The sequence below is a fragment of the Ictidomys tridecemlineatus genome, chromosome 8 (genome assembly GCF_052094955.1).
Source record: "Ictidomys tridecemlineatus isolate mIctTri1 chromosome 8, mIctTri1.hap1, whole genome shotgun sequence".
Taxonomy (NCBI): domain Eukaryota; kingdom Metazoa; phylum Chordata; class Mammalia; order Rodentia; family Sciuridae; genus Ictidomys; species Ictidomys tridecemlineatus.
The window spans coordinates 88,783,551-88,799,729 of NC_135484.1; positions in this window are offsets into that span (position 1 = coordinate 88,783,551).

Sequence of the window (16,179 nt, forward strand, 5' to 3'; positions counted from 1 at the left end):
TGTTTCCTTTGCTGGGAAAAAGTTGTTTAGTTTGATACCATCCCATTTATTGATTCTTGACTTTCTTGTGCTTTAGGAGTCTTATTGAGGAAGTTGGTTCCTAAGCCAACATAATGGAGTGTTGGACTCATTTGTTCTTCTAGTAGACAGACAGTTTCTGGTCTAGTGTCTAAGTCTTTTATACACTTTGAGTTCAATTTTATACAGGTTGAGAGAAAAGAGTCTACTTTCATTTTGCTGCATAAGAATTTCCAGTTTTCTTAGTACCATTTGTTGAAGAGGCTACCTTTCTCCAATGTATGTCTATGGTGCCTTTGCCTAGTATGAGATAACTGCATTTATGTGGGTTTGTCTCTGTGTCTTTTATATCAGGAGTAGGCTTCCCTTGTAACTTACAACTCTTCCATTGAAAATATAGATGCTGTGAAAGGAAATGAAAGTTGTCAGAATCAAAATGGAGTAACTGTAAGGGAAAAAGAACACACAGCTGGAAAGTGGTAAAGAAAGAAATACAAAACACACAGATTGAGCCCAGTATGGTGGCCATGCCTGTTATCCCAGAGGCTTGGGAGACTGAGGCAGGAAAATTGTGAGTTCAAACCAACCTCAGCAACTTAGAGAGCATTTAGCAACTCAGCAAGACCCTGTCTCTAAATAAATATAAAAATGGGCTGGGGATGTGGTTCAGTGTTTGAGCACCCCAGGGTTCACTCCTCAGTACCAAACAAAACAAAACACACACACACACACACACACACACACACACACACACACAGCTTGAATATAGGACATCATAGCTTTATACAGAAACAACTTGAAGGACATTTGCCCAACAATGATCAGTTCAAATTTAAGAGTAACATGATCATTATGATCAAAAGTTATTGTTCCAAAAAATCCGAGGTAATCCTTCTCCTTTTTGTCTTTAAAAACTTTTCTCACCTCAGTATTTTGGAATATACTCATGATTGACTGCAGCATTTGTATTTTTGTTGCATTGCTCTGCTATTCCCAAATAAGTGCCATTAGTCTTTGGAAACTTTCTCACACTCTCTCTCTCTCTTTTTAATTTAAGTTGACAAGGAAATATTATTTGAATTTCATTGTTAAAAGCATCAACTTTAAGATAAAAATTAAAGTATTTATTTTTATATTTATTAAAGTATATAAAAGAGAATTAACTTATTATTGAAAACAATGTTTCTTTCTCCTTAAAATATTAATCATTGTGGGCTGGGGTTGTGGCTCAGTGGTAGAGAAGTTGCCTTGTACACATGAAGCTCTGGATTCAATCTTCAGCATCACATTAAAAAAGAAATGAATAAGTAAAATAAAAAAATAAATAATTGTGTTAAAGGCAAATTCAATAAATGGAGATTTTAACAATTTGTTAAAAAATTTCAGGGAGAAATAAAATATTTAGCAATCTTAGGTATTAATGCCTTCTCTCATTTTAAATGTCTACCACACATGTAAAGATGTATCTTAGATAAAAGGCCTACTATTTCTGTTGTATAAATGACAAAAAGAATCATGCAAGTGCAAACAAAATATTTCACAGGCAAATTAAGGCTAGGGTCTCCATAGACTCTTCAGAGAATTGAATAAACTGTACATGTATAAGAAGTGTCTCTTCCTGCCATGCCAACAGAGCTCTAGATACTCAAAAACAAAGGGCAGGCAAATTTCAGTTCACATTCACTATCCAGACAATTGTACTTGTGCAAGACAAAACTTCTATATCAGCCTTGATATTTGTCATGGCAACTTTTTATGTGCTAGGAGTTGAAAATCAGTATTTCCTACCTACTTTCACATAACAGCTTTGCATATATGAAGTTATTCTAGGTAAAATATGCAATGGTGATTGTGGTAAAATTTTCTACTTGCACAGTTGAATATTGTTAACAAATGTCTGGGTAGTTACCCTGTCAGGTGTTTTCTGAATCATATTCTTTGTGATGTTGTAATGCTAATATTTTCGAACAAATTTAAAAAATTGTGATGCCCTTTAGATATTTAAAATTTAACTTCATTCGTTTCGAATTGACTTAAGAAAATGCTTTTGAGGTCCTCTAAAACATGAATCAAGAGCTGGAACTCAGCAATTTCAAAAGTAGCAGAGGCTACAAAATCCCACTGGATTTGAGTTTACTTCTTTTCTGAACCCTGATTTCCTTATTTGATTTTGTTACATACTAACCTCCCTCAGTGTCTTAGTTTGTAATTGGTACAAAATAACTTCATGCTATTTTGTCATTTATTATTCTTAAATTAAATAACTGATCTTAATAGGAATAATTTGCTTTCTTCCTTGGCTAATATGTTAATTAACATTTATTTCTGCAACTACTTCATTTCTGACATTGGAGTCAACAAACTGTTCATAGTAAACCATATTCCTCATATTTTTGCTAGTGTTCTTGATTAGACAGTGTCAGTAGATTACATCTCTTAATTTTCTTGAATTAGGAAATCCATCATTCCATCACAAATTAGAATTTGTTCAATTTGAAAAATATGATGATGAATAATTTCTTTTCTATTACCCAAGCTATTAAAATTTTTACAAATTATTTTCTTGTCATGTTCTTACATTTTTCAACCAAACCTTATAATTGATAAATTGTAACTTTCATATTGATTAAGGTACAACATTCAGAACAAGGACTGTGTTGTCTACTTCTATATTCACCATTGAAAATTGCACAGTTTGCTGGGCCTGGTGGCTTTTGCTTGTAATCACAGTGACTCAGGAGGCTGAGGCAGGAGGATCATGAGTTCAAAGCCAGCCTCAGCAAAAGTGAGGCACTGAGCAACTCAGTGAGGCCCTATCCCCAAATAAAATGTAAAACAGGGATGGGGATGTGGCTCAGTAGTCAAGTGTCCCTGATTTCCATCCCCAGTAACAAAAAAAAAGAAAAAAAAGAAAAGAAAACACTAAAGTTTCAGCCATAGAGCAAATGCGTCTACTGAATTGAATTTCTGAGCCTTTTTCTAGATTATAATTTCGTATCAGTTTCACAGGTCTAAAAAGTAACTGCTAGTGATTTTGTTGAAATTATACAAACTCTATAAAGAGGTGTGTGTGTGTGTGTGTGTGTGTGTGTTTATCTAAAGATGTATAGTGATAAATAGATATATAGATAATATAGATAGGGATATATAGAAAACAAATAGGAAGTAGGAATCTGGTCTTAAAATATCTAGAACCTCCTCTCCTCACAAACTCTTAGGCTTTAATTATATCTTGAAATTCAGGTAAGATATATGTGTGCCATGTGCTCATATACATGTAGCATATTTCAAGATTCTATTTACATAATATTTTGATATTTTATTCAGAATTATATCAAAATATCTAAGAGATTGTTTGCAGATTTATATCTGCATGCATATACTGTGCAGTAATGGAGAAAATTATCACTCTCAATCTTAAAGAATATGCAGGAACATAATTTAAATAAAGAACTTAGATTTTAATTATAACACAATTTCTAGTGTATAATTCTGAGTGTAAGAACATTTTATTTTGTTTTCTAAAAGAAAGAACAAAAATACCAAGTAGTTTGGGGATGATAGTATGAGAATGGATTGTGGACAGAAATGGGGCAGTAGTGAAGCACAGGGGACCAATGTTAATTTACTGTGGGATATAACTCACTGACTAATTAGTCCAGATAGGAAAATCTTAATGCCATGCTATTTTTTTTCCTTTGAAAACCGTAAAAAAAAAAAAAAAAAAAATTTGTCTTGATTTTAAAGATCAGTTTAATTTTAGCTGTTGCTAGTTTTAAGTGTTCATTTTCCTTGAGTTCCTTTCACTGACATTGTGTTTCACTGCCTCATGTAGTTTAGATCTGAACACACTAAATAAACTATCAACAGTTATCAAGCACTTTGAAAGGCAACAAAAAAATGAACAAAAGCCTTGCAAGTGACATTTAAACTTAGTGTGAAATCTATTATATGACTTACTCTTTTAGGAGTGACAAGTTTGACATGAAGTATAATTACGTGACCATTATTTTACACTGGAATTATAATATTTAATATTGTTATCACAACTAGGAATAAACAATTGCTTAAGGAAATGGGTGATCCTCGTTCTCTGGGCTATAGTGCTGACCCAGTCATGCAGAACTAATTTCCTGGCGGTCTCTGAATGCACATAAAGCTGCTCTGTAGCTGCTGCTGACAATGAACTAGTGACTGGAAAAAGGAATCTTAAACACAGTCACATCTCCTGACTGTTAAAATCCTGTTCACAAGGCACGCTGATCTAATACGCTGCACAAGAATAATGTTTTTAAAAAAATGGCTGAACAGTATGCAAAGTTTCTTCTCTATTTCTTTCAAGTGTTGCTAGGTAACTAGATCATTTTTTTACATATGTTCCTTAGAGTACTCATATTCTACTTGGGGTATTTCCCATGGATAATTAAAATATTGAAAAGTTTGCTGGATACATGAGTTTATAGTAGATATTTGTCATTTTTTATATAAGGCAATAACTTTCAATGATCATTTTAAAGAAAATCCCTAAACAACTTGAGTAGGGAATTTTATAGGAAAAGTGTTACTATCTGCTACTTAAAAAGGAATATTCCACTTTAACAGATTTGTAACCTAATTACGGTGGTTGCCTTGCTAATCTGTGTTTATTGACTGAGCTGGATCAATGATTGGGTTGTGTTTAAAGTGTAAATATTAGAACCAAATTGTTCAGATAGACTTTATTACTTGGCAGAAAATAAAGCTGAAAGTTGCATCATGTAATAAACCATGTGGGCTTGCAAGGGGTTAATTGTGCTGGTGATCTCCTGGGCATGTAACAAGACTTTACTGCCCTCTAGTAGTAACAGGGTTTGCCAAACTCATTTAGGAAATTAATTGTATTCACAAACTTAGATATATCTGAGGAAAAAAAAAATAGAATTAGTATCTAAGAGTAAAGATTTTAATTGAAATGTTAAATTTAAAGATAACTCTAATTAAAAATTTTCCATTATTCTCATGTTAATTATTACTAGAAAATCCAACTAGAATATAGTCATTTTGAATGGGGCTTTGTAGCCAGACTTCATTCTCCATACCATAGTTAAATATTGTACATTTTAATCAACATCAATCTCCTTGATAGACAAATGATGAAGTACATTACTTCATACTTCATACTATATATTGAAGACCTGATATGGAATGAAACCTGAGGTGGGGGAGGTTTTAGAAACACACAGTTAAGTTGATTAAAGTAGATTTGATTAAGTTCAAAGAAATTATTTTTCATCTATTGAATTGGTCAGTATTTTTAAACATGAATAATACTTCCTTTTAATTTAAAAATAATAAACCTCATAAACAATATATTAATTTTACCACTTGTCACATAGAATCCTAGAAAAAAAGCTAAAGAATTACATTTTTAAAAAAATATGATCCAACAATTAGTTTAAAAGGATTTTTAAAATCTATTCTAGTCAATATGCAATATGATTAATGTTATGGAAATTTAGAGTGCTTTTATTTATATATTTCAGTTCATAACCAATATAATAAAATATATATGGACAATTAAAAAGGAAATGTTAGGATAAGAAATTTAAAAATATATCAATATTTTCCTTATTGATTATTATGTTTATTCCTTCTTCATATTTTTTACTAGATTTATTATAGAATTATTGCTTATTTTTAGCTCTTTATATTCAAATTGCCTTTTCTCAATTCATCATTTTTAATAGTTTTCTATTAATATTTTCTTGAAATAATATTCAATTCATAATGATCTATATTTATTATATTTTTATTATATATTTAAACTCATTAGTATAAATTTTTGCTACATTAGTGCTTATTACTTAAAATTTTAATGTTAGTATTGTAATTTCATTTTGTTTATGCTATCTTTAGGTATTTTTCTCATCTTTTTTTTAATATGTATATTGCTTTGATTCTGTTGTGAGCAGTGATAGTGGACATTTATCACTGTTTTAGTTTGTCCTGAATCTTTCTCTTCTGTGAACATCCCTTCTTTCACCATTGGTGCTATTCTTTGCTTACACTACCTTTACTGCCACAGAAATGTACTTGTAATCCCACACCTCTGACTGTAGTGATTGGTTCAAAAAAGATTTACAGCCGTTGTTTAGCCAATCAAAAAAGTCCTTTCTGTCTTTATGAATAATTCATTACTAAGAATTTTTAAGCCTGTATCTCTAGTGTGCACATCCTGTTCATCCTATAGAGAAACGTTTCCAATGAATCAAGTCAACACTAAAAAACAAAGGTAAGGATGGAGAGCCATATTTCCTGGGCATCCTTTGTATGGCTGGATCTTATGACATCTGAAACCAGTCATATACTTTTATTTTGACATGAAGTGTGCCAATGTATTTCATATGTTGAAGTAAATTTTGTTACTAATGGCAAAAAAAGTCATGACCAAATTAGAAACATACACTTATGCATTTTTAAATCTCAATCTGAGAAATCTTTTTTTAATTAGGAAATTAAAACTAGTTTTATTTTCTTTAAGATCAAAACTTATCTATTCTAATATTTGTTAATAACTTATTTTTAAGTCTTTTAAGATATTTAAAAATGATTTCAGATGATATTCCACAGTGGCTTAAGTGCACAATTTCTGGAACCACTGTTTTAGTTTTAAATGCTGACTAGCATGGATGGTGAAAGGAGACCCTCATCACTATAGAAAATACATCTATGAAGATGTGAATTTGGTGTCAACAGACCTTATATATAATCAGAGATATGATAAATTCTGATATAATGGTGTATTAAGAATTGTAATGCAAAAATAAATAAATAAATAATTTTTATCTCTTTAAATGTAATTTGCAGGAATAAATTAAATAAAATTTATTACAATCTCTAAAAAAATAAAATAAAATGCTGTCTTGATCATTTGTTGCTGATATAAAGGTGGGCAATCAGTTATCTTTTGTGCCCAAGGGGAATGATAACACCTCATGGAGTTCTTATACGTGTTAAATGATATTAGATGTAAAGTACCTAGAAAATAATAAGCACCTAGTAAATTAATATATAGTCTATGTTTTTATTTTCTGTTATTTTTTCTTATTAATGAACAGTTTTGTTCCTTCATATTTTCTGAGATATAAAAATTCTTCATTTATCTGTTTAAAAATTTACTAGCAGTTTATGTCTATTTTTTTTCTCAAAATGAAAATCTATTACCAGATAAGTTTATGCATGGGTTAATCTTATTTTTCTTATAACACCCTGATTAGAAAGATCTGCAAACTTATTTTCTTAGGAAAATAATAGAAACAATTTATTAAAACATTAATAATTGTTATCATTAATTGTTATTATACTAAGGGTCATTTATTTTGCTCTTCTTTTCTCATTTGTTTTTTAATAGCACCTATAATTTATGGATAGGGTCTACATTCTCCACCTTACTTATCATCACCGTCACTTTTATTTATATTTTATTTTCTCTGAATTCTTTTTTAGAGAGAGAGAGAAAGAGAGAGAGAGAGAAAGAAAGAGAGAGAGAGAATTTTTTAATATTTATTTTTCAGTTTTTGGTGAACACAACATCTTTATTTTATTTGTATGTGGTGCTGAAATTGAACCCAGTGCCCTGCATATACCAGGCTGGCACATTACTGCTTGAGCCACATCCCTAGCCCTTCTCTGAATTCTTAAGCAGAGTTTTTATATTCTTACTCACTTACTTACTCTATTCTCCTTTTAACAGACTGATTTTACTGGGAACTCAATTCCAATATTCCATATTAGCTACTTTTCATTTTAGTCTTTATTGGAATTTCTTTTTACATCTTTTCCCTGAACCACTCAGTCTATTGTATTTTAATATTATCTCTAATTTCATGTTTTATGTTAATCACAATATCCTGTATTTGTCTTATAGTTATGCAAAATAGATGCTTTCTAAACATCTATTGTTTCTTAGAAAGGCCACTTTTTTAAATTGTGAAATTTTGTAATTTTGGGGGAAGTTCTCCCTTTCTATTGAAGAATTTTTTTTTTTCCTGTGCTGCTGCTAATGATTTATTCATGTTAAAAGTAGAGTATTTATATGTAAAATTGATGTTTGGCAACAGACAAAATGTGGATTCGCTTTCATGCACATTAATGTTAAACTGAGAATGAACAGATATCTTCTCAGTTTTAAACTATGCAATTTAGATGTGAATACACCCTCATAAATTCTCATGACCTTGAAGCATTTGTATTAAATGCCTTTACAGTCTAGGCAGAGACAAGTTTCCAGCTTACAATGCCTGGTTATTTCTGTGGAAAAAAAATTCTATTACTATATAATAAAATGCAATTTGTACTTCTTCTTTGACCAAAAGGAGTTCATAAAAACACCACCATTGACAAAGTAAATTGTATCCAGGACATTCTCAGATTTCATCTCTTATAGCAAGTTTTCACTCTGAGATACAGAAGAAAAAGTGACCTCTCTTGTCTCCTACACTGACTTAGTTGAAGCTTTAGTACAGCCCTGAATGCTCTACCTTTGAGAGGATGGAGAAGAATAGTACTTCCACTGCTTGGGTGGCTGTGAGAAGTGGCAGGATTATTGTATCAGGGTAGAAGCATGGACAGCTCTGAGAGAGAAGTTCCCACAGAGACAGGAGTGACCATTGGGTTTCTGAATTGATAAGACTCTCAGATTCTGTAGCAATAGATGTTAAGAATTGAGTTAAATCTAATTTTCACATACTTCATGTTACAGCTAACTGCTATTTATTCCAAAAGCAGTAGTGTACATAAAAATTTTCAGTGGATGACTAATTCCAGCAACATATAAATTAATATGGAAAAGTTCCTATTATGAAATACGAACAATAGCTATATAAAATTTATCAAATCTGTTTTCAAATGACCACTTGAATATTCAAGAAACTAAGGGAAATTCACAGTCTAATGTAAAAGAAGAATTTTAATATAGTGGCTAAAAGCCTGACCTGAATAACACCAGGAATTCATTCCCCATGGCTGGCAGCACAAGACTTTTCTATACCTCTCCTTAGACTCTGGTTGAGGTTAAAAAAAAAAAAAAAAAAATCTTACCTGAGAATTTGTAACCAAGGTCACGAACCTCAAATATGTTTGGATTTCAAATTTATACCTCCTCTGTGGTCCAGAAAGCAACAAACTGAGCTGTTAAAATGAAAATGTATCCTGATTCAGAAATACCTGATAAAAGTAAGTGTAAAGATAGTCTAAAGAGAAGAGAGGTCAACTCAATTCTTGTAGGATTCCCAGAGAACACTTTATTTAACCTTAGCCCAGAGATTTTGAATTCTATAATAGTGAACGTACTAACCAGACTAATCTGACTACGAACAGGTGGGAAAGTGGGATAAATACAGATCTAGGCCCAGGCCTTGAGCAATACTGATATAGATGGCTCTGCATGAAGATATTGAAACACACCAAGACAGTAAAGAAATACTGGATAAAGATATATGAGAAGATGGAGATGCAGAGACATAAGCACAGCATTAAAGAGAGCCTGCTTTTAACCTGGAGGCGGCTATTTATTTTTGGAGGAGGATGATAATCTGAGAAGTTGAAAATTTTGGGCAACCTTGTCTACTAAGAACAGAAGTTCAAGCCAAGTGCTACCTAGTGATGTGTGCTCATGAACATGCTTTCTGTGGGTTGAAATAAAGAGGCTGCCTACTAAGAATAAAGGTGATCCAAAAGGGGGAATGATTTAACAGAGTCTGTACTTCAGTTTAAGATTATCTCAGTGACTTGAATTGGATAGCAGTTCTTCCAGAATGATTCTCCCCGCCCCTCCAGGAACTAGCAAACACAGAGCACATTCTATATGGAGGAAAAAAAAAAAAAAATCTTGGTCCTGATACTGTTTCTACAATTTTTTTAATACAATACCTACCTCTCAATCAAAACTAACCAGACACACTGATAAATAATCCAATGTGAGTCTAATCCATAACAAACAATAGATAATTGAAACAAAATCTCAGGGGATCTGTAAATTGAGTTGTTTAGAAAATTACAATAAAATAACCATGATTAATATGCACAAAGAAATATAAGCAGCATTGGGACTTTTCAAAGTTAATTGTAAACTTAAAGGATCAAATAGAAATTCTAAAACTGAGAAATACAACAGCATAAATAAGAGAAGGCATTTTATCTTTTTCCTTTCCTCCTCCTCCTCCACTTCCTCCTCCTCCTCCTCCTTCTACCCCTCCTCTCTGTCTCTCTGTCTATCTCTGTCTCTCTCTGTCTCTGTATCTCTCTCTCTCTCTCTCTCTCTCTCTCTCTCTCTCTCTCTCCCCCCCCCACCCTTCCTCCCATCCCTCTCTGTGGTTTTGGGGATGGAACCCAGGGCCTCACACATGCCAGGCCCATGCTCTACCACTGAGCTAGTTCCCCAGCTCTAGGACATAATATAGATCCTTGCCCTTCTCCAACAGATTACCTTTTCAACTGGAAAATATTCCAGGGTTATGTAAGTTCTGTTTTTATTTGCATACATATAATATTTTGTGAGTTAACACCAGGTTTTTTTTTTAATCATCATTTAAAAAATATATAGTGGTCTCATTTACAATGTATGTTGTATAACTTTTCTACTTTATTATGTATTGTGTGTATATATTTTCATATGTAGTAGTAAGTATATTTTCCCCTTTTTCTCTTCCTTTGATTGTGTTGGTAGGCATCTAAATTGCTAACCATTAGACCCCTGTTTTGATTTGACATTTCATGAGTATTTTAATAAAAAGTTTTAAATGTGAGCATTAATTCTATTGGCATCTTAGACTTGCAGGTCTCTACTTGAAATACTGTAGATGATTCATTTTAATCTAAATTTTAATTATTTTTTCTCTTTGTAGCAGTTATTTACCATCATGTATTGAAGTTTCAATGATGAACAAGAAAATGTCCTTTCCCATAAGGACTTTGTATAATAATGAGGAGATATTAAATAAATGAAAAACTAAAACAGTGTAATTATTTCAACATGAGAAATAAGTTCAGTTTGGAAATTTGTGGAATGACCTCTCACTCAGTCTGTAGGGACTAGTAAGACTTCTTGAAGGAGATATTTTTACCCCAAATCTGAATGGTAAGTATTTGAGAACAGAAAGGAAGAGCAGTTCAAGTGAGAGTTGTTAACAGCTGTAAAATTCTGCATATAGAGAAGAATTAAAGGTGCAAAGGGATAAGTGCATATATTTTGGTCAAGAAGGGCAAGTCTAAACGTGATCATCAAGGAAGTATTTAAGATCTTAAAGACAAGAAAGAGTTTTTGTTTTCAAAAATACATCTTGATGAAGTGGGTAGAAAGATGACTTTTGTTTAATCTAGAAACCAAGAAATCATTTCAGCAGTAGCCCAGAGAAATTGCTATGGGGATCAAAGTTACTATTGATAGGAATGAAGAGAACATAACATTGAAGGAACATCAAATAGATAAAAAGGACAAAACCTGGCAACTGGTTGAATACAGAGAATAGTGAGAAAGGCGCCATGAGTGAACTTCTAGCTCTTGGCTTAACCAATGTGTAGATGCCACTGATTTGCTGAGGCAGGAATTCCTAGAAGTGGAGCAGAATTGGAGTTAAATATCATAGGCTTAATTCCAATCTCTTTGAATTTGAAGTGTCTAGAATTCCTTCTGGGAGAGTTATAAAATAGCAGAATTAATGAGTTCTGATTTAGAGGAGAGATTGAGATTCAATTTTGTGTTTAATCAGCTTATGCATAAAACTGAATTTATTTCAGTGGATAAGAACAACTCATATCATGATTTCACATCATAGACAAAGACCTCTTTGTAGGTCATCAATGAATCCAGATGGACTAAAAAAGTCACTTTAAAAATGAAACAGAAGAGCTTAGAATATAAGTGTGCAATTAAACTAGATGTTATCTCACACATTTTTTGTTTCAATTACATACACACACATGCAAATGATCTAGGGTGCAATGCAGAATGTATTTGTTTGTAACTGTAGGCCATAGTCAAAAACTTTTATGCCAGTGATGCAGGGAGAGTACACACAATAAAAAGTGAAAGGCTTAGATCTATGATTGTATTAACTATAATAATTATAGTATAATAGAATCAGTGAAAGAGGTTGAGAAGAAATAGCTGGAAATAGGGAAGATGATTTCCTGAAGTCATGTAATCACAGGGAATGTGGCAAACAGCTCTGTCTGCTGCTGAGTATTTGAGAATGAAACACAAAAATATTTGTTGGTTATAGAAATAAGCAATCATTATTACCTGGATTTTTCTTGTTGATGAAATGAGAAACCTATGAGTCGTAATTAACAGCCCTATCTCATTTACCCCCTTTCATCAAGTTCTGTTAACTTCCAAATACTGTGAGGATGATTCCACTTTTCCCCATTGTCACCCCAGCATGTGAGTCCCAGCAACCTGTCTTATTTTTTTAATAGCCCCTTAATTGTTCTCTTCATGCATACCTTTATAGTCATCTCAGATCTATCCATTCTGCATCTGAAATAATCTTTTCAAATTAAAATACTTATGTGATTAGGTTACCACCTTGCAGGTTGATCCAGTGTAATGATTCAGATACAGAGCTTTCACTCCCCTCACCCTGGTGCATTCTTCCACTGAACTCTATTCCCAGCCTTCTTTACTTTGAGAAAGGTTATCACTAAGTTTATGAGCTTGATCTTGAATTTGTGATCCTCCTGCCTTAGCTTCCTAAATATCTGGGATTACTATGGATCTATGTCACACACCCAGCCAATTTTTATATTTTTAAGTTATATTCGTGATCATGGTTACATTAAAGGATTTCGATTATAGCCTTCTATTCTACTTTTAAAAATTGACAAATTACAATCCTGTTTATCACGTAAAGTGTGATGTTTACATATATAGGTACACACACACATACACAGAACAAAATGTGAAATTATTATTATTTGGGTACTGGGGAATTGAACTCAGGGGCACTAGACCATTGAGCCACCTTCCCAGCCCTATTTTGTATTTTATTTAGAGACAAGGTCTGAGTTGCTTAGTCCCTCACTTTTTCTGAGGCTGGCTTTGAACTTGCAGTCCTCCTGTCTCAGCCTTCCTAGCCACTGGGATTACAGGTGTGTGTCCCTGGGCCCAGAAAAATATAGAATTATTAGATTAAGCTAATTAACATACTGAATGCCTCAGATACTTATCATTTACTACAGTGACATCATGGGAATAAAATCTATTCTCCTTGAAATTTTGAAATAGACATTATTATTAATTGTAGTCAGTCTGTGCAATAGATCACCAGTATGCATTCCTTCTGTCATATTCAATCTTGACACCCCTTGACCAATATCTTACAATCCCTCCTGACCCATGTCCTTGCCCCTGGCAACTACCATTTTATCCTTTGCTTTTATGACTTCAGTTTTTAGAGTCCACACCTAGATCAGATCATTTAGTATTTTCTTTCTGTGCCTGTTTTATTTCCTTAGTATAATGTAATGTCCTACTTTAAAAAACAATCATATATACTGAGAATTTATTCCATGGTATCACATTATGTCTCCAAAGAAGGCTTTTAGTGACCTAATAATGTTGCAGCATACGAAGATATATTTATTTAACCTCCAAATTATTGAGATTATTCACTTCTTTCTAATTTATCAACATTTAGAATATGATCGTACATGCATGCTTGTGCTAATTTACTTTTATCATGATTATATGTTTAAGAGACAATCATAGAAGTTATGTAATATAATGATTTATTATTATATAGTCCTAAATTAAATTTTTGCTACATGGAATATAAATTTATTTCTGATTCTTGAAAAATATTAACAGATTCTTCCTAGAAAAGTTGTACCAATTTATCTTCTCGCCAACAACAGCTGTTGTCTTTAGTATTTCTTTTGAACTTATTAAAAAATGTAATCAATTTTCTTGAGTTTCCCAAGTGTAAAAATAACTTGTTAAAAAATCTGTAAACTCTTTTATAGGGCAACAGGATACAGAATTATTTTCTTTCTTTTTATTGTTAAGCCACTTGACAAAGTTAACTGCATTTATTTCTTCACTTCCCATTGCTCAGTGAAATCTACTATCTATTCCCATCATATTATTGATATAGTACTTGTAAAGATCAATTAATGGCCTCTTAATTGCCAAATCAATGGCTAATTTTCAGCCTAAATTCTATGTAAGCTTTCCCACTCATAGCTATCCTCTCTTTCCCCTCTCTGTTGTATTGGTGACATCATTGCTTTTAATCCACACTTTTCTCCAGGGTGCCATACTCAAAATACCAATTTTCCTTTAGTCTCTCCCTGACAGGCCCATACAATTTAAAACTCAACTCAATTCCAAAACAACTGTTATAACCTGCTCTGACCTTTACTTCTCACCCTTGAACTTGCTTCATTTTTCATATCCACCTATATTTAATGACAAAATTTGTCAGTGTCCCCTGGTTTCCTTTGCCTTCACCAGACCTCTCTTCTTAGAACCAAGTCCACTGATTCATCCTACTTATAGGTTCTGCCACATGCCTTCTGCTAAACTAATTTTAATTGAGGCAAGGAAACTACTGATAGACTCAAATATATTTAGGAAGCCCAAAATTAAATTACTCCCTCAGACTTGCAATACAGAGGCATAGTTACCCCTTTCCCTAAGTTTCTCTGTTAAACCTTCTTTGATGATCATGCTCACAGAGGTTAGCATCGATTTTTTCCCCCTTGATCTACGTTATTCAATGTTCCCTTCTAAAAATTTCTGCTCTGTTCCAATATTTTAACTGTATTATGGAAACTCCCCAAATCATAAAATTTGCCACAGTATTTATCTTCTTGAAAACTTTATGGGATTATATATTGGTTATTGTCAATATTTGGTTAAGAAGGTTAACTATTTCATAGACTTGTATATCCACCTAACAGCCTCACTCCCTCAGATACTCTTGAAGAAAGATAATATGTACTAGTTCTTTCTACATATTGTTGATATGGGTGTTTGTAATCCATATAACAGATATTTCTGGGAAAACAATATTACTACATAGTTGTTTCCCTGAGAAAGTTTCTGATATACTGGGTAATATGTGATCTATGTTGTAATGTAAATGTAATTAAATTTGAAATTTAAATTTGACAATTAAACATAATAAAGCCCTTTGTAGTCAGCCCTAAGGATAGCTTTGCATTTAACATCTTGCAGATCATATAATGGAACATCGTTGCATGCCCTGGTGAATAGACACTGGGGAATGATGTCCCATGGAAGGCAAGTTCAGGTCGACAGGGGCACACTGGTACCTAGAGCATATAATGAAATCATGTTCAATTCCAGACATGGAGTTGACATGTGGAGGTTAGAGAACCAGGGAGCAACTAGGTCAGTCAGCAGAGGTAATACCTGTACCTATAGGGATAAGGGGTGGCATTGATCAAGGGAAAGAAATATAACTTGCCAAGGCAAAGCTGGATATTATCCATGAATTAAAAATAGGAAGCACAGCAGAGACCTAATTAGTTGGGAAAAAGACTGTTATGACAGTGAAGAAGCAGAATCTGATGAAACTCTGTGGGCTAGGGCTTGTGATTCAATTTAACCTTTGCAAATCATCATGTCCATGGGGTAGGGAAGAAATCTAATGAGAACTGCTAAAGTCGGCTTTGTAGGAGATTAATGGCTACAGCCTAATGTATAAAAATGGGCTTGTTCTAGACACTTCTTATCCCTTGGAGGAATCCCAACTTCTTAAAAATAGTTAATTCTCTTTTAGTGTCTGAAATGGAAAAAGTTTATAACACTGAGGATCCCATCAAATAAACCTATGATTCAAGGTAAACCTAACCATGTATTAATTAAATCATACAATCTATGACATTGAAGTAAACATACATATGCAATTGAAGCCTATTGTTTTAGAAATCAAATTTATATGAATGCATTCTCAAAATTGTAAAACAATTACATAGAATTGTGAACTTTATTGTCATTGCTTGCATATTTTTTGCTTGGCATATATTTTATTGTTGTCAAAGATAAAACTGTTGAGTTTGATCCTGTTTAAATGTAAATGATGTCTATCCTAGAAGAATTAACCCAGAGTCTGTTTGACACAAAAGAGGAATTATTTAATGGAGAGAGATTCTATT